We start from the raw sequence: 21,011 nt of genomic DNA, 5'->3' as shown, positions 1-21,011 counted from the left end.
AGTTGGAAATACGGTCTGCACATCTAAAAAATCAGTTTCCTCTCATTTCAGGTAGCAGCATGGGAACAGACTGAAAGGACACAAAGAACATTCAGACACAGGACTAGCTGGCAAAGATTCAAGCAGATATTCTCAGCTCTTCATAAGACACTCCCAAAGTGTCCCACCTGAAACCCTGAAGTTTCTAATAGCAAAGGGGAAAGTTATTTGGGAAAAATACACAAGTGAAAAATCAGACATTTTTGTCAGCAGGCAGCTAGCTGAGCACTCATTTCTATCCTCAGAGAATGTTTTAATGGAAAATCTGACTGATCTGTCAGAGTCTGTTCCAAAGCAGTGATACTGAGTCATAAAGCAAAGCTGTAGCTACCATACAGACTGATCCAGTACCCCTGAAGTCAATAGGAAGGCTCTGGAACAGGCCCATACAAACTAAATAAAGTTTGCAGCATGGCTGTTATTAGCGCAGACCCACCGGAGGAGCTGGCAATGAAAGGCTGCTTGCTGCTTTCATGAAGACTCTTCTCTCGCTGCTATCAATGTCATTTCTGTCCAAGGATGTTCTGCAAATTGAGACAGGCATCAAACTGAGGAGTGTTCTTTGGACTTTGTTGTTGGAAAAGAGGGGGAAAAGTTTCACAGCTGTAGGTTGAGCATAAGAAATGTGGCAGGTGACAGAAAGAGGGTCACCACACTGTGAGAGTGTCTCTGTTTGATGGTGTATGGGCTTGGCTTTCTGTTATTTTGTGTGAATTTAGTGCTGGTAAAACAGAAGAAAAAAAAATGCTAGTCTATTTAAATCCTGGGATGAGGAGTTGCAGCCAACACTTAATAGGAAAAAAATATTCTCCCTCAGTTGAAGAAGGGAACAAAATATACATAAAGGGTAAGCAGTAATAGAAATCAGACATAGAAGCATAAGTCAGGATGCAAGAAATAAGAATCTCCAGAAAGTCCACTGAACAAGGCTAATTGATTTCATGATGCAAAGCATATTCCTTGATACCAGCTATTTCTTTCAATATGGGGTAGAGACCAAAAAGATGGCACAGCACAGTAATATGCCAATACAGAAGGCCAGGGAAGAGACAGAATTGTATGTTACAGGACAAAATAAAAGCCACAAGGGAGCCCCTGACCTCCATCTCTCAGCTCTCAGCTTAGATGCAAGACAGGAATAGCACGGGTGGGGGTAGCTTCTCATGCTGCAGCACTCGTCTCCCACCTGGAAGGACCCCAGGGAGGCCAGGAGAGCCCTCAGCCATCATCTACCAACAGCAGCAGCAAACCTGGCCCTTGATGGATTTCCAGTGGAGGCTGTGGTCAAGAAGGCACTGAATGCAAAGAGAGGATGGGAAGAAGAAATTATTTAATTAACTATACTGTAACGTACTATACCAATGCCAAAAGCCTGGGTAATAAACAAGAGGAAATAGAATTAGTCATTTATAAGCACTCATTTGACCTAGCTGCTATTACTGATCCTCGCAGAATGATGTGCATGACTGAATGTTTAAATCAATGGCTGTAATCTACTTAGATGGGGCCCAGGACTGGGAAGAAAATGAGGAGTGGAAAAGATGGTATTACCTATAACCAAGTCACCAATTCAGAAAAAAACCTATCCTGAATGCTTCCTACCTGATGAGCCTGACAAAGCAACGAGAGCACTTACTAGCTAGCTGACATCCCCTACAATCATCCAGAAAGGAAGGTGACATATAAAAAGTAGTTGTTTATTAGGGGTAGGATGAAAAGGTAATCTACTAGCCACAAGGTCTCCCATCTGAGAGATCGATGCTAGCAGCTTCATTCTGCTAGTAACTAACTAATGCTTCCTGGCGACCCTCTTAGCACTGCTGAATACCCTTGTTGTAACCGCCGGGGTGGGGAGAAGGCAGCAGCCTCGGGAAGTTACTCCTGACAAAGAGAGGAACTGATCATGCCATAAACTTAGTGGTGACATAAGTACTGTTAATTATGAGTCAATCACAATTGCTGTAGGCAAGTCTAAACTCATGGTGATGTGTACTTGGGGCCTGGAAAAGTTTTCAGCTTTGTGAATCTGTTACCGGCAATTCAGAGAACGGAAAAGTCTCACTGACCAAACGGGGCTGGGAATGGTTGATGGACATCTTAGTAAAAGGTCCAGATACTACAATCCGAGAGCCAACAGAAGAGAGGATACTGGTCAAATAATTAATCCGCAGAAACCTAATAAAATAGAAATTGTATAGCCATTAGGATAATGCATAAAATAAGAGTAAATCAAAAGTTTCCATGGAATCTGTGCTTAGAAATAACATAGAGATGCAAAAGACACGAGGATGAAGTATTTCAAGACAACACACCTGAGCAATTCCCATTTTTTGCTATCCTATCTTGCTCATCTCCAAAATCCACTCTGAACGTAGGGCTCTAACAAACTATAGGGCAAATATCATTTGTATTTGAAGATCTTCCAGAAAGCAAAAGGCTTTTTGTAATGATGCCTACAGTGCTCTTTACTGAAAATTTGGGAGAGCAAGAAGTGGTAATCATCACTCACTGACCTTCTAACATGCATGGCACGCAATGACCTTGACCTTATTTTTAACCTCTTACATGCCATGCCTTGATGGGACCAGCCCTGCAGGGTTATGCTAGTTAAAGCTTCAGTGATTATTTCTAAGTGACAGATGGAGTGTCAAAGCAAACAGCATCTGTCCAAAGGGCCCCAGTAGGTAATGCTTCACAGAGTATCTCCTGAACATCTGCAGTAATTAAATGCTTAAGCTGAACAAAATTTAATTTTGCAGGCTGTGTTGAATCAGATATAGTTCACTGCACAGCGGCCCTTGATCTGCTCTGCGCTCCTAGAAAATAGTGTTGCTTCTCCCTAAGCCCTCTTCACCCTGAACTTCAGAACTGTGGCAGCTTGTTTGTTCAAAAAATAGGCACTTTGTGGCTAAGTACCCAATTTGGCATCTAATGAAGTTGTTTCCCATGTCTGAAAGGAGGCTGCAGTCAGAGTTTAAAAAGGATGCATCTTTTCTCATTTCTTTTACTGAAGGGAGAGGTTATTTTACTGCAATCGCAGCCTTTTTCATGTCTTTTGGTGTCTTTTTCATTTTTTTTTTCAGAACTGATCAATGATATCTTAATAAACACAGTATCTCTGTGATTCCCACATTAGCTGAACAATATCAAGAGATGTCATCACTCAGGAGATGGGGAAGATCATGAGGATAGTGAGAACTGGGAAAGGCCAGAAACTTATCGAAGTTGGCGACATTTGAATGTGATGGTCAGCAATCTTAAAGATCCCAGCACATGGATTAAACACACTCCCTTCCCTCCCACAGAAGGGAGGCAAAGCTCAGCTCTTCAGCAAGACAAGCTCAGTACCCCCGTAAGAGAAGACTTACAGATTTCCAATTTCTTAAAACACTTTGCTGATTCTCCTCATCCTCCTATGACAGTACCGGAGATGTAGTAGAGACCATTTTATTTGCTGGAATTTACACACACCTGGGGTGGGATCTGCGTTTACTTCTTTCTACCTGCAGCATTCCCTGCAGGTTGAACTGACACACACTGTAGTTCACTTGACCTTCTCCTTTTAAAAGTACAAGAGAAGTCTCATTTGGGAGAAAGGTGAAAAAAATGTTAGCAATTTGAAGAAGAATCTGCAACCAGTACAAGCTGAAAAAGTAGCCGTAGTGTTAAGCCAAGCAGTGAGGAGGCAGACAGGTCTGCAGAGAGGAGATACCACTTCTTAAAACAGATGATGACTGTCAGACTGATATATCAGGCCTCACTGGACCTGATTCTAACCACAGTTTCCTGGCTACAGAAAAAAAACATTGATATGTTCCTTCCAAGACAGAGAGGGACAAGGAAACTAAAACCCTTTGTGCTGCACGTCAGGAAAACATTATTACAGAGGGACAATTTTCTCAGCATCCCGAATATCAGGTAACCCTGATTGTTCCAAACAGGGAACAGGTCATAAGATAAATGTTCAGCCTTCGGCACTTATTCCTCAGAGTGCGAGGTTCTCATCTGGAGGTTACCTTATAATATTGGATTATGGTAATATATTACATTGCTGATAGTTTTTTTCACAGGTTTTCACATCCATTGCTTAACTCTCCATAGTTTATATTATTTTCTTATATCTATCTAATCTATCATAGTTCTCAAGCAGCTATCACTTTGGGATCCTTTTTCTACAAGCAGCAATATATTTCTTGCCCATTGGACAGTTTTCCCAGTCACCTGCCAGCACTGGCTCTTTCCCTCTTTCTGTTGGGGAACCCCAAAAAAGATGTGCTGTAGTTTTTAATCCTTTGTCAAAAGCTGAGCCTGTTGGTCTAGAAACGGCACAGATTGGGAAATCTGTTTGTGTTCCCTCTTCTTACTCAATGGCTTTTCCTTTTCCAGCTACAGAACAAAAGTCTGCAGGTCACACCAAAAGAGAGTATTTCATTATTTTTTAGTTGACAAAGTTGAGGGTGAGTAGGAAAAGAGCTGAAACAATGGAAATGCTGATCTCATTCTAAATCATGAGTTACATTTAATTCTCTACTGGTGTTTGTTCTTTGCTCACCAAACCTAAACTGCTTGCACATCTAGCAGGGCATGTTCAGAACCATAAATGTCAGCAAAACTGGAGAATGGGCACAACACTGCAAAACACCCAGCAAGTGTGTTCTCCTATGTCTGAGCTCTGACTTACTGGGACCCACAATACCATGGCCAGCTCGATTTGCCTTAACTCTCCAATTCAGAAGTTTTTGATTCCGGACACATTTTTTCTAACTCTGAACTTCAAAAAAAAAATGAAGATAGATATCTGTATGTGACAAACCCTGCATCCACTGTTATAGGAGGCCTAAACACTCTGATCAAAGTAAATCCTGCTTCAAATACAGCTTTGGACAGCCAGAAAAATCTCGGGAGAGAAGGAAAGAAAAAAAAAAAAGTAAAGAAAAAGGCTGTGAGAAGGAAAGGAAACTCACTACATGTCTAATATGCACATGGGGGATGGGAAAACAAGATGAAATAAAGGCCGTGTCAAATGACTCTGCTTTCCCCTCTATTTCGTTTGGAGAGATTAGGTTACTACAGTTCAACAGGACTCAGTTTGCTTATTGCTTTGGGCATTAAGAACTTAATGCAAAAGTAATGAAGTTAAACCTGTGGCATAGATAATGGTCATTAGCAGCCTTCTTTCCCTGTCATAAACCTGACCCTTGTTAACTCCCATTTTATCTTTCCATGCAGATGATTTTGAGTGGGGTAGGAAGTATTCTGTGTTCTGTCCAATTTGGGAAAAAAAGTCAGCTAGTGAGTATGCACTGCTATTTTCCAAACTGAAACACCTTACCCCCAATTTACAGTTCAGGTTGCCTTTAGGAGCTAAAGGGAAACAAATGCAGGGAGGAAAGAGAAGAACTGGATCTCTTGACAGAAAAAACTAACTTTCAGTAGGGACAAGAGCTCCAGTTCAGTTGGGGTTGAAATTTCCTAAGAGGAGGATGTAAAGGAAGAGGTTAGGATTAAAATATATATATATAAAAAAATAGCAAGAAACAAAACATATTTACTGCTTAACCCCCTTCATTTCTGTCCTCCACCTCACAGATAACAGAGCTCTTTTCCCACTCATTAATTAGGCTCTTTTAGAGTTTATTGACCAAGGGCAAAACTGCTCCTGCAAACAGATCCTTGATAGCTGTTTGTGGTATTTCTGTGCCACTGCTCTGACAGGGAAACATACCATCCAGCTCTATTAAGCAACATCTCCCTTGGATTAGAGATATTTGAACAGACAAATACAACCAAATACCCTATTCTTAAGCAGTTATCTGAAACTCAGATTTTATTTCACCAAGAATGCAAAAGGAGCACAAAGTAGCCAAAATTAACCCATCTTTCATGACTGTATGGGAAAAATTGTGTCTCAAGATCATCCATGTCTGAAAAGATGTTCTAGCTCATTGGCTTTTTGAAGCAAGATGATAATTACTAACTTCCTGATCCGTCTGCATAAAAAAAAAAAGGAACAGCTTGTTGTTGTTGCTTTTCCCCTGGGAATTATATGTTGCCATGGAGAAACATAATTTAAGGTTACAGACTGAGGTGACTCTGCCATTACCTATCTAAAAATGGAGAAGGGATAGCAACTCTGGCCTCAAAGATAAATTAATCAATTTGGATGTTGCATTGACAAGTGGATCCAAACATACAAAAAAGACAGTAATAGAGCCCTCAAGCCAATTGCAAAATTGCACTACCTTCAAAGGAAGGATGATCTGTCCCTCAAAGTGAAAATTCTTCTTTATAATATCAGTCATCACAAGAGTTACACCTATATTTGAGTAACAGGGAGTGGATTAGTCATTGCTTGATGAGCAAACAAAAAATGAAGTTTTGGGTTATAGTCCTAGAGAATTATCTGTTTTCCTGTAAATTCACTAAAAGGGAGGAAAACCACAAACTAAAATCTCAGCTTGGGGTAATTTTGTATTTCGTGCAGAAAAGGGGTCTGTATAGGACATTGCTGAATAGACAGATAAACCAGGCAAATTTTAAGGTGTAGATGCCAATATGACTGCTTGAATCATCTCCCAATCTCCTGTTCAGCTTCTCATCTACTTTATTTACACAGACATATGTGATTTTGTTGCCAGCTGGTGATTTGGCAATAAAATGAAATCTGAGCCTAATGTGCCTAGAAGATTTGTTTGGAAAAAAATAAACCCAAGATAAAAAAAAACAAACTAAGTAGTACTTGTTTATAGAAACATTACGGTACCTTTGATCCTTTCTTCTGTTCTGCTTCAATATGCTTGAGTTAAAAGAAAATACGCTGTAAATTTCAGAGAGCAGCATGGGGGCTCCTATGTTTGTGTTGCAAAGACAGACTGAAGCCTTTAATCAAGACAAACTCCTGTAGGGCAAATTTCCCAATCCGGCATTAGTGTGGTGGTGTTGCTAGGTGGATCCCCATCCAACCAATCCACAGTTCCTGTAACTTGTCTGACCCATTTCTGCGGCAGGGCAGCCCTGTAAAACCATTTGGGCACAGGAGAAGGGGGGGAGACAAGAAGGTGAAACACAGCTGGTAGCAATAGGAATGAAGACGTGAACTAATAAATACATAAGAACACCGAAAAATAATGCAGGACGCTCCTTAAGTAGGGCTGAGACAAACTAGACATACATAAAGGCATCACTAAAGCAGAGATATAAATATTATGGTAACTATAGCATCCATATGAAGAATGTTTCACATACCCAGGACCCTGAATAAAAACACTTACAGTAAGTCCCTTGACCTTTTCTATAAATACACGTCAGACAAACACGTACATGCTTCTCTTTAAAATCTGATATTTATTATATCTCACATCAAAGCCTAACTGCACATGGACAGATTCTCATAGAGTCTGAGCATGCAATAAGCACAGAGCAGGGGGGAAAGGCATTAAAGTTGCCTGTCTCATACAAGTTCCAGTCAGGTAATGATACCTAAAAGTAGCGGATACTTTTGTATATGAAATTGCTAGCATAATTACATTTAAAAATCAGACATGCAAATGCATCCCTAAGGTCTTTGAGGACACCTCCTTCAAAACCAAGAATTTTCCATTAGGAGTCAAAGTTAATCTGCTTATAGGAGATACAACGTATTTTCAAATGCTTGTCCAAAGTACGTAACGTACATAGTATTGTGCCATGCTACCTAACTGATGTGTGTTGGGAAATACAATACAGTATTGAAAGAAGAATACATTGAAAAATTACAGAGTATTCCCTTCTAAAAACCCTGCTTTTAAGCCGTGTAATATACTCCTTTCGGACCAAAATCTTGCCTTTTTTTTTTTTAAAGAATAGCTATGAATATATTCAGTCAATTCTGAATTCTTTGTGATGAGATAAATACTTGCAATTAAAAACTCTCAACAACAAACCAGAAGAAACTCCAGAATGGCCAAGGGAAAGCATCATCTGCCTCTTCAACAATCCAGTCCTGTGCATCACTGACATAAAGTAAACTCATTTTTAAAACAGAACTCAGAAATCATTACCAGGCCCCTGAGTTATGAAAAATAAGCAGTTGTACTCCAACGCAGTACCCAGTATACCCAAGAGCCATGAAAGAAAGTTATACTATGGCAGCTACTGCGGCAGGAAAAGGTTTAATTTAGCCTCCTCCTCACACTGCCACGCTGGAGATGGAGGGGAGGCTTTGGCAGCACATGTCAGGAAGTCCCACGTTGGCCACCTTATGTGGCTATGGGGACATTTCTTAAGTCTTTTCCATGGTTCCATGCTTCCACTAGGCTAAGCCTTTGAATGCAGATGGTCCCCCGTGGCCTGATTTACTTTCTCTTAGTTAAGGGACCACAGTGTGAAAGTGGCTGATTGCTGCCAGTGTAGAGGGAGCAGGGATTTGGGCCTTCTCCAGCTTTCTAACGACAAGTGGAAGCCATATGCAATTTCCTACAGCCATCCAGAGAGAGCAGGAGCTGAAAGATAACTTCCCCAACCATGTGGAGGAGTTTAAAGCCTGCTGAGAACTTCCTTCAGCCAAATGTTAAGGCTCTCTGTGCTGCAGTGATTTCTGCAGCCCTCTATATCTTTGAAACACGAGCAAGTTATTGTTGGCATACAAAGAAGCTGGCAAAGGATCATGCAGTGATTCAGCATATTAAGAAGCTAGATAGCATAATGAATCATTGTGCAAAAGGGTTGCGCAACATGGACTGAAACAGTCCATATAAAAGCACCGTTGTATTGGAATGGAAATGGCTTCTTCATGGAAGATATCCATCTGCCAAAAAAAATGTTGTATAACTAATGTTTTATGAGCAGAAGATCCAGAGGCAGATAGAGGCACTGATGCTAGGACCTCGCCTACTGTGACACAGACATTAACATATGAGAAGATACTTCGCTTTGCCAGGATGATTTGTTTACAATTGTAACATCTGGTACAGAAGGTTTTGAAAGAGATTCATGAAATGGAAAGAGGAGAAAAGAGGTCCTGCATCTGATTTAAACTGCACTGTGAATTGGAGAAAATCCACTGGAGTCAATGGAGATAACCTGGCACGAAATCATTCTCAATGCAAGGAGAATCAGAGCCAAAGAGTGTCAATGTACAGAGCCTTACTGCATTTTCTTGTCCAACCCACAGCAAAGTCTGCCATTGCTCAGTCTCCCTCAGCCATTTCCAACATACAATTGCCTTACAGCATTGCCCAGCAGCCCCCAGTCCCATTAATTCCTCCCCTAGTGCTCTGACATGGTCAGACTACCAGAGATCATTTCTTGGTCCTTACATACCTGGTGGATGCCAACATTACTTCCCATGACGGACTATACCTTTTGTCTGTTACCCCCTCTCCATCTGCCTTGGGAATGGCTCTCCAGTCTGCTAACTGGTTCTACGTGCTGAGCTTGTCTCCATCAGAAGAGCACCCTCACACCCTTCTTACCATCCTTTCCTCCTCGCAGGCAAAGAGAGAGCATCTTTCCTAGATGAATTCGTAGATAAAAGGCTCCAAAAAACTCTCTTGAAGATTTAAAAAAAAAACAAACACCTTTTCGATTTCAGAGTTTTTCGGCCTGCATTAAGCTTATGGACTACTAAGAAATAAAGCAAATGTGACTAAGAAAAGCAAGTTCATGAATCCTATAATTTCGGTTGTTCGTTTGAGTGCCATTTCTAGAGCAACACTGCCTCTAGAAAAGACGTAGCAGGTCACACACTACTAAATATTGAAAGTCACTGGTCTTTTTTTGTAGCAGCTTGTGAGCTGACATTGCACAACCACCAAAAAGCTCACTACTGTCCCGACGCCCGGGCCTGCCCACGCCAGCGGCTGAGCACCATGCGGCCTGAGACCATCAATTCACTGCTGCAAAGCCAGCAGGCTGTCATCAGTTGGTAACAGAGACTGACCTCAGCGAGGCTTGCCACGATAAGCCAAAGAGAAAAAGCTCTGCAAACCATTACTTGCATCTCTCTGCATCGTTCAGGCACGCAATCTCCATCCACTACTCCTTTTAATTTAGATAATTGCTTTCAATGTCCTGTTTAACTTCTGTTCTCCCTGCCTGGGTTCCCTCTTTGCTTCAGCTTCCTCCTCACTGGCCCCCTGCTTGCTTGCCCAACGAGATGTTTTGTCACCGTTTTTCATGCTTTATTTTCCTTTTACATCTGTTGACTGGCTCAGATGCTCCTGATTCTACTTAATAAAGAAGGGAGACACAGGCAGGCAGGCAGGCAGGCAGGGCACATTGTTAGCAGTAATGTGAATAGATCAAACTTTCACCCTACACACCTCAAATTATGGGAACCCAAAAGTAAGGCAGTAGTTAAGAGCCTCAGCCACTTATATTGGCAAACTCGTCTTTCATAAGTATGCAATTTAGATTTAATAATATGCTTAATGAACAGTAATTAAAAACAAATTGCAATTAAAACACTATTTAATGAGGTTTAACAGTGATGTGATAGATATGTATCTATCACTGAGTTCAACTTCAATAAATATTTTCTTAATAACAAACTGGCATTTAATTAGCATGGGAAAAATGTTGCTGTTAAATCTAAATTAAATTAAAATATACTTAGGGCGCTTACCCACTTAATAGTATGTGTTAATGAAAAATATTTAAAAGGCTTTTTCTTTTTTTCTGTTCTTTTTTTTAAAGGGTAATGTTTACAAGAATTAAATGAAAACAACTTAATTGATTGCAGAATATGAAGACACAATCCAGTCCTAGACACGAACACTTTGACTTAAAAGCCCACAATATCTACACCATGACACATGTGAATGAACAAACAACCTGGCTAGAATTTGGAGTTTAAGATTTAATAAATGTAACAGTTTACAAAGTCAGACTCTAAATTCCCACAGCACCTTTCCCACTAACCTATCGATGTCATTTTATGATCCTATTATCATAAATATATGAGCACCTGCCAAAAATTTAAAAATAGAAATAATCTGTTTTCTTTCTTCCTGCAGATATAAAGTTTGAATATTTAATAGGTTTTTGTTTGTTTAGTCAGAGAGGGCAGGAGATGTTTAGTATTTGCAGCTTAGCATATGTGAACTATTTTGTTTGAAACTGAGGTTTGTGAACCCTTTATTCTCATAAAAGGTATTTCAGTAGCTTAAGCCCTGATCCTATCTGTCTCTTACACTCCCAAGACTCCTTATAGTGGCTGATACTTTAATTGCTCCAGTACTCATTATGACTTGGACTAAATTCAAAGAAAGCATTTCATAGTGAAAAATAGCTTTTAGGAGAAAACAACATTTTTGCAGAAAACATGAATCCTCAAAACATTTAGCATTTCTGATGATATGGTTGTAACTAAGAAGGGTTTAACTTACCTTTGACAGAACTGGTGTAAACACTAAATAACATCTGGACTATTTTATGATTCATTTTTTCCACCTTTCTTTACTATTTCAGGACAGAAGCTATGAAAAAAATGAAAGCAAAACATTGTCCTCACAGATGCAACCAGGACTACTACTTCTGTGTCTACACAGCACCTACCACAAGGGGTCTGGTTCACAAGAAGGACACAACAGTAACACAGATTTACAATATGAATGTAAACAGTTCCCTGAGGGGGGAAAATAAATAAATTAATTAATTAAATTAAATAAAAAAACTTTTCTATGTTTCACTCTGCAGAAACTTTGGACTTAATGACATTGCTATATAGCAACATATGTCATACATACAGTGTTCAGGTAAGGTCAATTTTTTTGCCTTTTTTTCAAATCATTTCTGACAGTATGTAATGTATCTGTTTGCAGAGACAGAAACAAGTTTATAAGAAAAAGTGGCATAACATTGAATGTAATTTAAACACAGAAGGAAAAAACATTGGGAAAATATTTGCCATGAGTTCACTATGGCTTCCTATTCTTCTTTGCGAATACAAAAGACTTATGGGAATTAGATAGTAAAGATACAATTTTAGCCCTTAATTCTGTTTCTTTTGAAGACAACATCAAGAACAGGAGATGATAATCATAAACCTGGTCTCTCTGGATAGCTTCCCACTTAATCCCACCAGCAGCTGCTTGGCTTGAACCTCTTCTTTCTCCATACGTAGCACAAATAGACTAGAACGAGGACTACTGGTTTTAAATTTCAGTTATTTTCTGTTGTATTTAAAGTGCCAATCTTGGTTTAAAGTGATTGGTACAACGCTGCATAGTATTATATAAAGCAAAAGCACCAGCCACAGAAAATAGGTAACAGATAAGCAATGTGAGAACAAGTTACTGAATATGGCATATAACATCATGCCACACATAAACAGAGAGAAACAGTGTACATACCCAGCCAATTCACGATTGATCCTGAAAGCCCACATAGATTAGTTGCAGAATGTGAAGGATGTTTTCCTGGCATGTTCAAGCTTCAGATATGATGTGGATAACACTTAGCATTAAATAATGCTCCTATGATTCCAGTTTTCGAGCATTTCACAATCCAGTGCTAAATGTGACATCCTGGAGGAAACAAATGACTTGATTAAGGACTTATTAACATTGAAACAGAACTGACTTCATGAATTATGACAGGTCCTACTGTACATGTCACACTGCATCAAAGCTGAAAGCAAAGACACTGCCCTTAGTTCAGAAAAGCACAATTATTTAGTCAGGGAAATACCCACTCTGTAGTGGCAGGCACAGGGAGCGCCTGGTTCCAACAGGCAGAACAGAAATCCAGATTTTTCAGCCCGGTGCCTCCTTCTGCACAGCGATCTACTGTTGTAGATCTTATTGTGCCACTGCTTGGATGGAACAAAAACTATTTAACTTGCATAATATCTACCCATTCTACAAAATTAATAGTTAAACTGATTTTTCCCCTTCAAAGAACAACTTCCTCCAGTCCCACCATTTAAACTATTTTTTTCATAGAAGGATCCAACAGGGAGCTTGGAAAGATTATTTATGATATAGATTACTGGATAATGGTGAAAATCCCCTGTGCCTGCACTGGTTTTCACACCAAGACCCCAGCTACGATACAACCCATAGTTCAGCCTGCCACCTTGTCCACAGAGTACCCAGTCATCTCATGAAAGCCTCCAGTTACAAACTGTGGAGATTCCCTCTGAAATGTCCCAGGGAAACCCATGAGATTTTGGCTATGTTGGTACCCACTGCAGTTACTACGGTGGCTCAGATGCAGCTGGAAGTCAATCAGCTTTGTCTTCCTAATCACTGGGAGGCTTTCAAAAACTCCCCTTAAGATGCAAGAAAATAAAAAGGAAATTAGAGAATCAGAAGCTTTGAATAATAATTTATGTTTAGGGTTAGCTAGACTGCCCCAAGCTTACCAGCTAGTCTCAGCTGAGAGAGCTTAACCAAAGGAAGGGCAAAGTGCTATTGCTGGTGCCACCCAGGATCTAAACAGTCAGGAACTTCCCTTCTCCTTCGAGTATTTTCCACCACAAATGGCAGAGAGGTGCTGATTAAAGAAAGATGGTGCTTTAACACTCTCTGCCCATGGCTAGCAGTCTGGCATCTCTGGTGATGCTCAGCTCTGGCTGAGACAAACAGGAGACTCATGCCAAGTTGTTTTGCAGTCAGTGGCCTGTTGCCAGAGTGTCATTTTTCACAGAAAGGACACAATACCGAGCAATCTGGCTGAGAATGAATAAAAATGTCATCTGTGCTCGCTCCTCTTTAAGGGCTTGTGTAGTATTGTTCTGCTCACCTGCGATACGATTCCCGTTGATCCAGCAGACACAGCACCAGAGGCTTCTCGGGGACCTATCGGTCATTCCTTCAAACTCAGCAAGGAACTCACATCAAACTCTTACAGCAGAGATGAAAAAGTTTGTTGTTTTTTTTCTTTTCCTTTTTTTTTTTTTCATGAGCTGCGGTTAGTTTATTTTTTGAGTACTAGAAATTTTGAGTACTAGACATCTCACCCAGCAAAAGAGCACAAGAATTAGCCTAGAAAAGAAATATACTTAGCAAAAATAGCAAACCATCAGATTTGCACATTGCTGGAGATACTAAAGGAAAGATGATTGAGAAAAGGCTGCAAAGCCCAGAAAGCACTGACAAGATTTATCTGCCATCTGCAAAAGAGAAAGGAGCAAACAGAAATAAATACAAGCGGGAGGAGAAGGAATCAGCAGTGGCTTATTATCATGTAAGATCTTTCACAGGCCAAAATCCAAAGACTTTAACAATATGGAGACCCAGTCTTTGAAAGAGTAGATGAAATTTTTGTCCTCAGTACCTGGGCCTGAATATGCAGAGTAAGAGACTCATCCGGGGTCCGAAGCCAGGAAAAGCACACAAAAGGTACGCAAGGAGCATAAGAATCACAACTGTTTTTTAAGGGTCTACTCCCAGGTATAACATTAGGATTGTGTTTAAGATGCTAAGCAATTACTGAGAGTTGTTCAGTGTCCTCATCTCCTAAGGATGAGCAATAGATGCTGGTGGTATTGACTAAAATGCAGAAAATCCCAGACAAAAGCTCTATACTAGCCAGTACTAATGGGAAAGGGCGGTAAAGAGCTGGGGAAAATCTCCCTTTGCCATCTGAGAGCATTCCTGCCAACAGCTGCTGATAGGATCTGATTTTAAACACAACCCTCAAGACTAGATTTTCATGCTTGGAGAGAGATGAGGAACAGCTTACGACAAGTCTCCATGAACCATCGTAATGAAGAAACTGAATATCAGATAGCGCAAACCACAAGCCGGCAACAAACAGAGAAGGGAGCACGCATCCCTCAGCTACTGCTGCACACAGAACAGAGGCACTGGGTATTTGAAATTAGGATCTTTTTTCTGATTTCCCATAAGAGGGTTCTGCATCCTCACTGGCGACTCAAACACACTCTGATGGACAACTCCAAGATGTGTTTTGGGGTGAGGTGGGGAGGGGCAGTGGGAGGGTGGGGAATAATAATAAAATCAGTGAATTCCATAGAATTCTGTATTTTGAAAGCTAAAGAGTAAGAACAAACAACACTGGAAGATGTCTTGCCTTTTTTTGTCCCACACCTAAAGCCAGGATCTCCTCTCCAATATGGTTTTAAGCCCTGAACACGTTTTTTAAAAATTTCCAGTAGAGATTCCCCTACGTGCCTTATCCATCAGCATCAGAAGCCATGTAAATGGGAGCTGCAGGAAGATATCCCCAGCCATAACTATTCAGCACCAGCTTTCTCCCTGATCTGAAGATTCACTTAGCTCCAACCTGTAGCAGAAGGCCAAGGCTTCGTGCAGCCTGGTCTGCCATCCCGCTGCCACAACCAGGCACAGCACTGTGCTGCTGCCTCCTACCCAGGGAAGGGGTAGGACTGCCAACACAGCAGCAGACTGGATTCGGCATTTAAGGTGTACTGCACAAAACATACATGTATACACGTGACACATTGTTTAAAAAGGGGCTGCAGAAAGTGGTTACCGTAAAGTTCCCATTGCAAAGCACTAAAAACTTACATTTGCTTATTAAATTTCAGTTGGGGCCCCAGGCAAATGAACAGAACACCGGTCTAGCTAGTGCGTTTTGCATTGCTTACTGCTACTGACGTACGGCCATAACTTACACAGAGGAATTGGAAAGCCTAGGACTTTAATCTTGGCTAACCACCCCTTCCACCCCTGCCATTCAGGGTAAAACCAGCAACTAACATCACCACATTTCAGTTTCTTTTTTAAAAAAAAGAGAAAACAAAACAAAACAAAAAAAACAAAAAACACAAACAAAGCATTACGGGAATGGGGAACAAAAGAAGAATTGCACGTTCCCTGCTAAGAGCCCCCAGTGCAAAGACCACCTGAGACAATGGCAGGATTCTCATTGATTTTGTAGGCATTTAATAATAACCCACTGAATCCAGGCGGAAAGTTGATGCTGTCAGGGGCCCGCTGGGAAGTCATGCTCCTCTCGCTTGCCGGTGCTTTCACATCTCTGCTCATGTGGCATGCCATTCCGTGCCATGCCATCCCTGCTGTACTGACGCTGTGGCAGCTCCAGGAGGTTCCCTGGAAGCCCAAAGCTTGAAAGTATGATTTACTCATGCACACAAGGAGCTGCATGCTGCATTAGGGCTCTGCAAATAAGGCGAATGCTGCAAAATATGTTGAGATTACAAAACTTGTCGCAGTTGTAGTCGCTGCAATATTTTGCAAAAGTCCCACTGGCAATAATTTCAGATGGTCTGGTCTTTAAAGCTCAGACCCTCTCTCACGGGGTGTTGCTACAAGTCTCGGTGCAGCAAAGAAGGATGAATTCCCTAAAAGTGTAATAAATAGCTGATTCCCCGTAAGCTAGGGTTCAGGAGCTCAAGGAATTGCCAACACCCAGTGCTCAAAACCTCTTAGTTAGGCCTCAAAAAGGCTTAAAATTGGCTTGAAAGTCATGAAATAATACTGAGTATAGGGTACTTATTTGTCTTTGGATTTTGGAGCCCAGGCCATAACAACCACATCACATTTCAAGTTCTCATCCATCACACTACAAAGGCTAGACACGTGTGGGTTTGTATCTGTATAAAGACAACATGTGCTGGGTTTGATTTTTTATTTATATTGAGAGTCCAAAGAAAGAGCAAAGTTACAAGAGCTCAGGCTTTAAAAGAACCCCAAAGCATTACCTGAAAGCTTCACAACAGCATTACCAGGCAAGACCACAAAGCCACCTCTGGGCTCTCCCTTCAAGGCCACCAGACCCCCCCACAGCTGGGGGTCTGCTCCCCCTGACACAGCACCATGGAAAAGGGGTTAAACACTGGCAGGGAAAGACAAACAAGCTTGCAAAATACGTAGCAAACAAACAGGCTAACCCCACACAGCTGTTGTTGCAACCCTCAGAACGGTACTGACCGATCGATGTATTAGCAATTCTCCAGCATTTGCTAAATCCAAGTCCAGTCCAAAGCAGAAGTAGCAGCACACCTCAAATAAACATCGGCAGCAGCACGTGCTGGAATCAAACAGTGAAAGAGAGACGAGCTGAAGCATACACTTAACTGTGCAAGCATGGGATTCGATGTTTTGCTGGGCTGCGACCAGATGAATTCCACAGCTAGTTTATTGTTATCATTACTACCAGACAGAGAACAGCCTATGTCAAAGCTGGCTAACCTGTTTCAAAATAAATTTTTCATCCAGTTTATTCAAAATATCCTGGCATTTACAGATACCAAGTTAATGACTCAAGAGAGCAGGGTCAGCAACTACCCGATTTGTTCTGACAAAGCTGACCAGGTCTAGCTACTGCGTTGCACCCCAGGCATGTTTTCGACAATTTGGAGTACTTGAAGAAAATGGCGCTGAACACTAAATGACAGAACACAACGTACAATGAGTAATCACCAGTAGGAGTATTTGGATATGCAGAGCAGCAGAATCGGAACAGTTTACGCACTCCTACCTTGTTTGCTTTTTAAACACACCGCTCCTGCTGTAAAGAGATGGCTTAGAACAAACATTGGCATTTGCAATGCCCTTTTTTTAGAATTTAAATTACTGATACTGGAAAATATTAAGAAAGACAAATGGGAAGCTCCCCTTTAGAGAGGTTTATTCTCTGCTTTTCTTAAACTGATGGGTACTTCAGATGTTCAGGAACTGTGACTGTAATACATCCGTATTTTTATGTAATTAGGTTTTTCTGAAATGAGATTACAACATGGCATGCGGTGCCTTTCAAACCAAACACCTGTAGGCAGAATTAGAAGCTCCACAGCTTCCACCACTCAAGTTCCCAGGCACTGGGGAGGTGGCGGGGAATTGTTCAAGCTCAGACTCAAGGAAAACTCTGGCAACCTCATCAGCAGCGTTATCAAGGCGTCTCCAGATCTGAATGGCTTTCCTGTCTGCATGTTTTTATGTGTATATATATGTATTTATTTATTCATTTTATTTTAAGGCTGGTTCCAACAGGAAAAAAGTAATAGAACAGTGAGAATTTCCTGTGACAGTATAACCAGAAAAAAAGGAAAAAAAAAAGCCCATAAAATAAAATAAACCTAGACAAAGCCTTATGTGAAACTGAAATAAAGCTGAGATGCCCCAGGTGCAAAATGGGTCAACTGTCCCTCTTACAGCTCAGGGCTGGAAACGTGCCCAGCTTTTGTAAAAGGTCCCAAAGCCACGGTGGAAGGCTCAAGATGTTGACTGCCCTTGGGCTACACACTTGGCTGCAGCAGAGGCAGTGACCTTTGTTCCTGACACAGGGCTGCTTTATTTTATTTTATTTTTTGGTTTTCACCAGAGTTCTTCCTTCTCAGAAGAAGAAAAAAAAAAGTTCTCGGCAGTCCGGGTTTGCAGCCTGACTTTTTGGCATCTGATTTATTTTTTTTTCATTGGCAAAACTCCTTTTAGAAAAAAAAAAAAAATAAGCCCATTGTTCATACTGGCTTCATATGGCTGGCAGCTTCAGGAGGCTGTGGGCTGAAGAACTGCTGCAGAGCCTGCTGCAAAGCCCCATCAGCTCGCATTTGATCCTGCCCCACACAGAGCAAGACTGGAGAGAGGGCAGCCAGGTAGAACTGGAGGTTCCTCCAGCGAACACCCCAGCAGGAATAAAAAGTGGAATCAGCTGTGGCTGGTGCTCTGTTTCTTCTAGTAACTGGGTTCCAGCTAGCAAATGGTGCAAGCCCCCAGACTATCTACCATCTGGCAATGATTTCTGACCACCACCGGGGTGGACAGGAGACACAGAAGTGGAACTACAGGCATCCCCTTTTTAATCCTTTTGCCATCATTTGAATGGACAATGAAGCAATGAAGGGGCCCTGTGCAAGTGGCACAGAATAGGGAGGAGAATCCATTCCTCCACATTTTTCCAGAAGCACATAAAAGCTGTCAGCTTTCTGCAGGATCAGTGCTCGTTCGGTGTCACAAGGGTAATGACAGTACAGTGACAAGAAACACATGGTGCTATCTGCTGCTTTTTCTGAAATTTATTTTTAAAAATTTGTATTACTACGGTGCCTGTAGATTCCCTTTGTGGGACAGCATCCCACAGCGACAGACACCATGCAAAGCCAGAACAAGCAGATGGTTCTCAAACCAGGCAGTCTCCAAGCCAAAAAACGACAGATGATGTTACAGACAAGGGGAGTCCATGGAAACCACCAAAGTTAGCATAGACATCACAGCTCTCAGCACAACAGCACCACTGCTGTAAAGGTTTTACAGGCATCTGAGAAAAGGAATTTGTAAAGAAAAACTGGAAAGAGGATAATGAAGCTGTCCTAACAACACGGGGAAACACGTGAGGGTGCTTTGAGGGTTTAAAAACTGGGCAATAGAAAGTGGCACAGTGAACTGATCAGAGGCCATAACTGACATCTTAACCACAAAAGGGAAATATGATACTGGGTGGAGAAAGGCCATGAAAGATGCTGGGAGTGAAGACAAGCAGATTATGCTCGATGTGATCAATAGCAAAGACTTGCAGGAGAGCTGCAGAGCAGGGTGGCAGGATGATCTGTGCAGCATAAAGCACACGTGTGAGCAGGGGGAGATTGGATTTGTCAAGGCCAGAATTTGCCATGCCGTAACAGGAATTGAGGTGCAGGGTAATGACAGCGTGAACAAGCGTGCAAGCCACGAGGGGGACAAAAGTGGCAGTATTTTAGAGAGGTTATGCAGAAACGAGGGGCGAGAGTTGGATACAGCCTGGAGGCACGAACCAAATGTCTGAGCCAGAGGTAATGCCCATGGCTCTGAGTGACAGGCAGGATTGTGCTGTTGTCCATGGTGTTTAAGAAAGAGCAAGCCTATGGGAAGTGATTAAGAGCCCTGGTTTAGCTGTGGTGAGGATAAGCTGACAGCCAGTCATCTGCAAAGGGACACCGGGGAGATGGTCCCACAACTGACATGGGAGACACCCGGTGCAAGCAAGGAGGTCTCTGCAGTGACAACATGGGGTCAGAAGCTGAATTTGTTTTTGCAGAGAAAGTAAACGAGATACAACAGAGCAAAATAAGGGACAGCGCCTTAAAGTGAGTCTTTTTGAACCTCAGAGGAGAGCTGAGAAATGCTGAGTGAGTGCTTGCTCCTACCTCTGCTTTCTTTAAATGCTGCTCAATTGCTCCCACCTGAGAGGGCTCATCAGCAGTGTTCCTAAAAACACATCCCAGAAATTAGCCATATTCTCCCCAGCCTTCATGCTTCCCCTTTCAGCTGAAATTAACCGATGGAAAACAGAACAACCTTTCCAGCAAACAATTTTATAGTACAAGCCTTGTCGCTCCTCCTTCTCTTATAATGAGAGTGTTTTTGTTTAAATGGGAAAAAAAAAATGAATACATTCCACTACACACACCCTTCTCCTCACCCACAAAAACTACTAAAACATGAGCTTGCTACTCGAGAACTCTTTTATGTCAGAAGCCACGTTAAAACATCGGCAGGGCAAAGCGCCTGAACCAGTGCCCGCTCGCAGCCATCACCCCAAACTTCTGCCTCTCCCCGTTCCGAAATCCTGCCTCACACCCTCAGAAGGGCCCCTCATGAAGAAACCAAAGCTCAGCTTTACATAAATGACAAAACACAGCACTTGCACGATCCTTCACCCACAATCTACCTGCTCCTTTAGCCAGCTGCAGAAGTCCCGCTGACGTGCGAGGTGCCATGATAGGGCTGGCACGGAAGGCCGATACTGCATGTTCCAGACCAGACGGGTTATCCTACGTACAATTACCAGCTACCTGCTGCACAATGCTCCTGGCTCTCACAATGCTTTGGCAGCAGTCGTTGTGTCCAGGTCCACTTCAAAGCTACCTCTGTGCTTTCAGAATCGTGTAAGTGCTCTAATTACTACGTGTTTCCACTATGTTTTTAATCACCATCATTAAGGGATTGAGCATAACCCACTGAGGTACAGAAGTGTAAACACGAGCGATAATTATTCCAACCTCTTCACTGGTTTCAGGTAATGATCACAGTACACATTTAAAGCTCTAGCATGGTTTATGATGG

The 21,011-nt window shown here is 41.8% G+C and overlaps 1 protein-coding gene across 44 annotated transcripts in view; it reads right to left on the bottom strand.

The window, feature by feature from the left end:
- The window catches only part of LOC308178992 (uncharacterized protein), a 383,170-nt gene that overhangs the window by 91,108 nt on the left and 271,051 nt on the right, over positions 1-21,011 (bottom strand). For 42 of the 44 annotated variants that reach the window (XM_080558356.1, XM_080558379.1, XM_080558394.1 and 39 more), the window contains 3 exons: positions 12,372-12,545; positions 11,406-11,495; positions 6,803-7,053 (listed from right to left, as the gene is read on the bottom strand). The gene's annotated coding sequence lies outside the window, so the exon portion shown is untranslated. The remainder of the gene's footprint in view (positions 1-6,802; positions 7,054-11,405; positions 11,496-12,371; positions 12,546-21,011) is intronic. The other 2 variants (XM_080558377.1, XM_080558375.1) reach the window with 2 other exon arrangements.

The sequence above is a fragment of the Anser brachyrhynchus genome (assembly GCF_964034855.1).
Source record: "Anser brachyrhynchus genome assembly, chromosome: 16".
Classification (NCBI taxonomy): domain Eukaryota; kingdom Metazoa; phylum Chordata; class Aves; order Anseriformes; family Anatidae; genus Anser; species Anser brachyrhynchus.
This window is presented reverse-complemented; position numbering and strand designations above follow the sequence as displayed.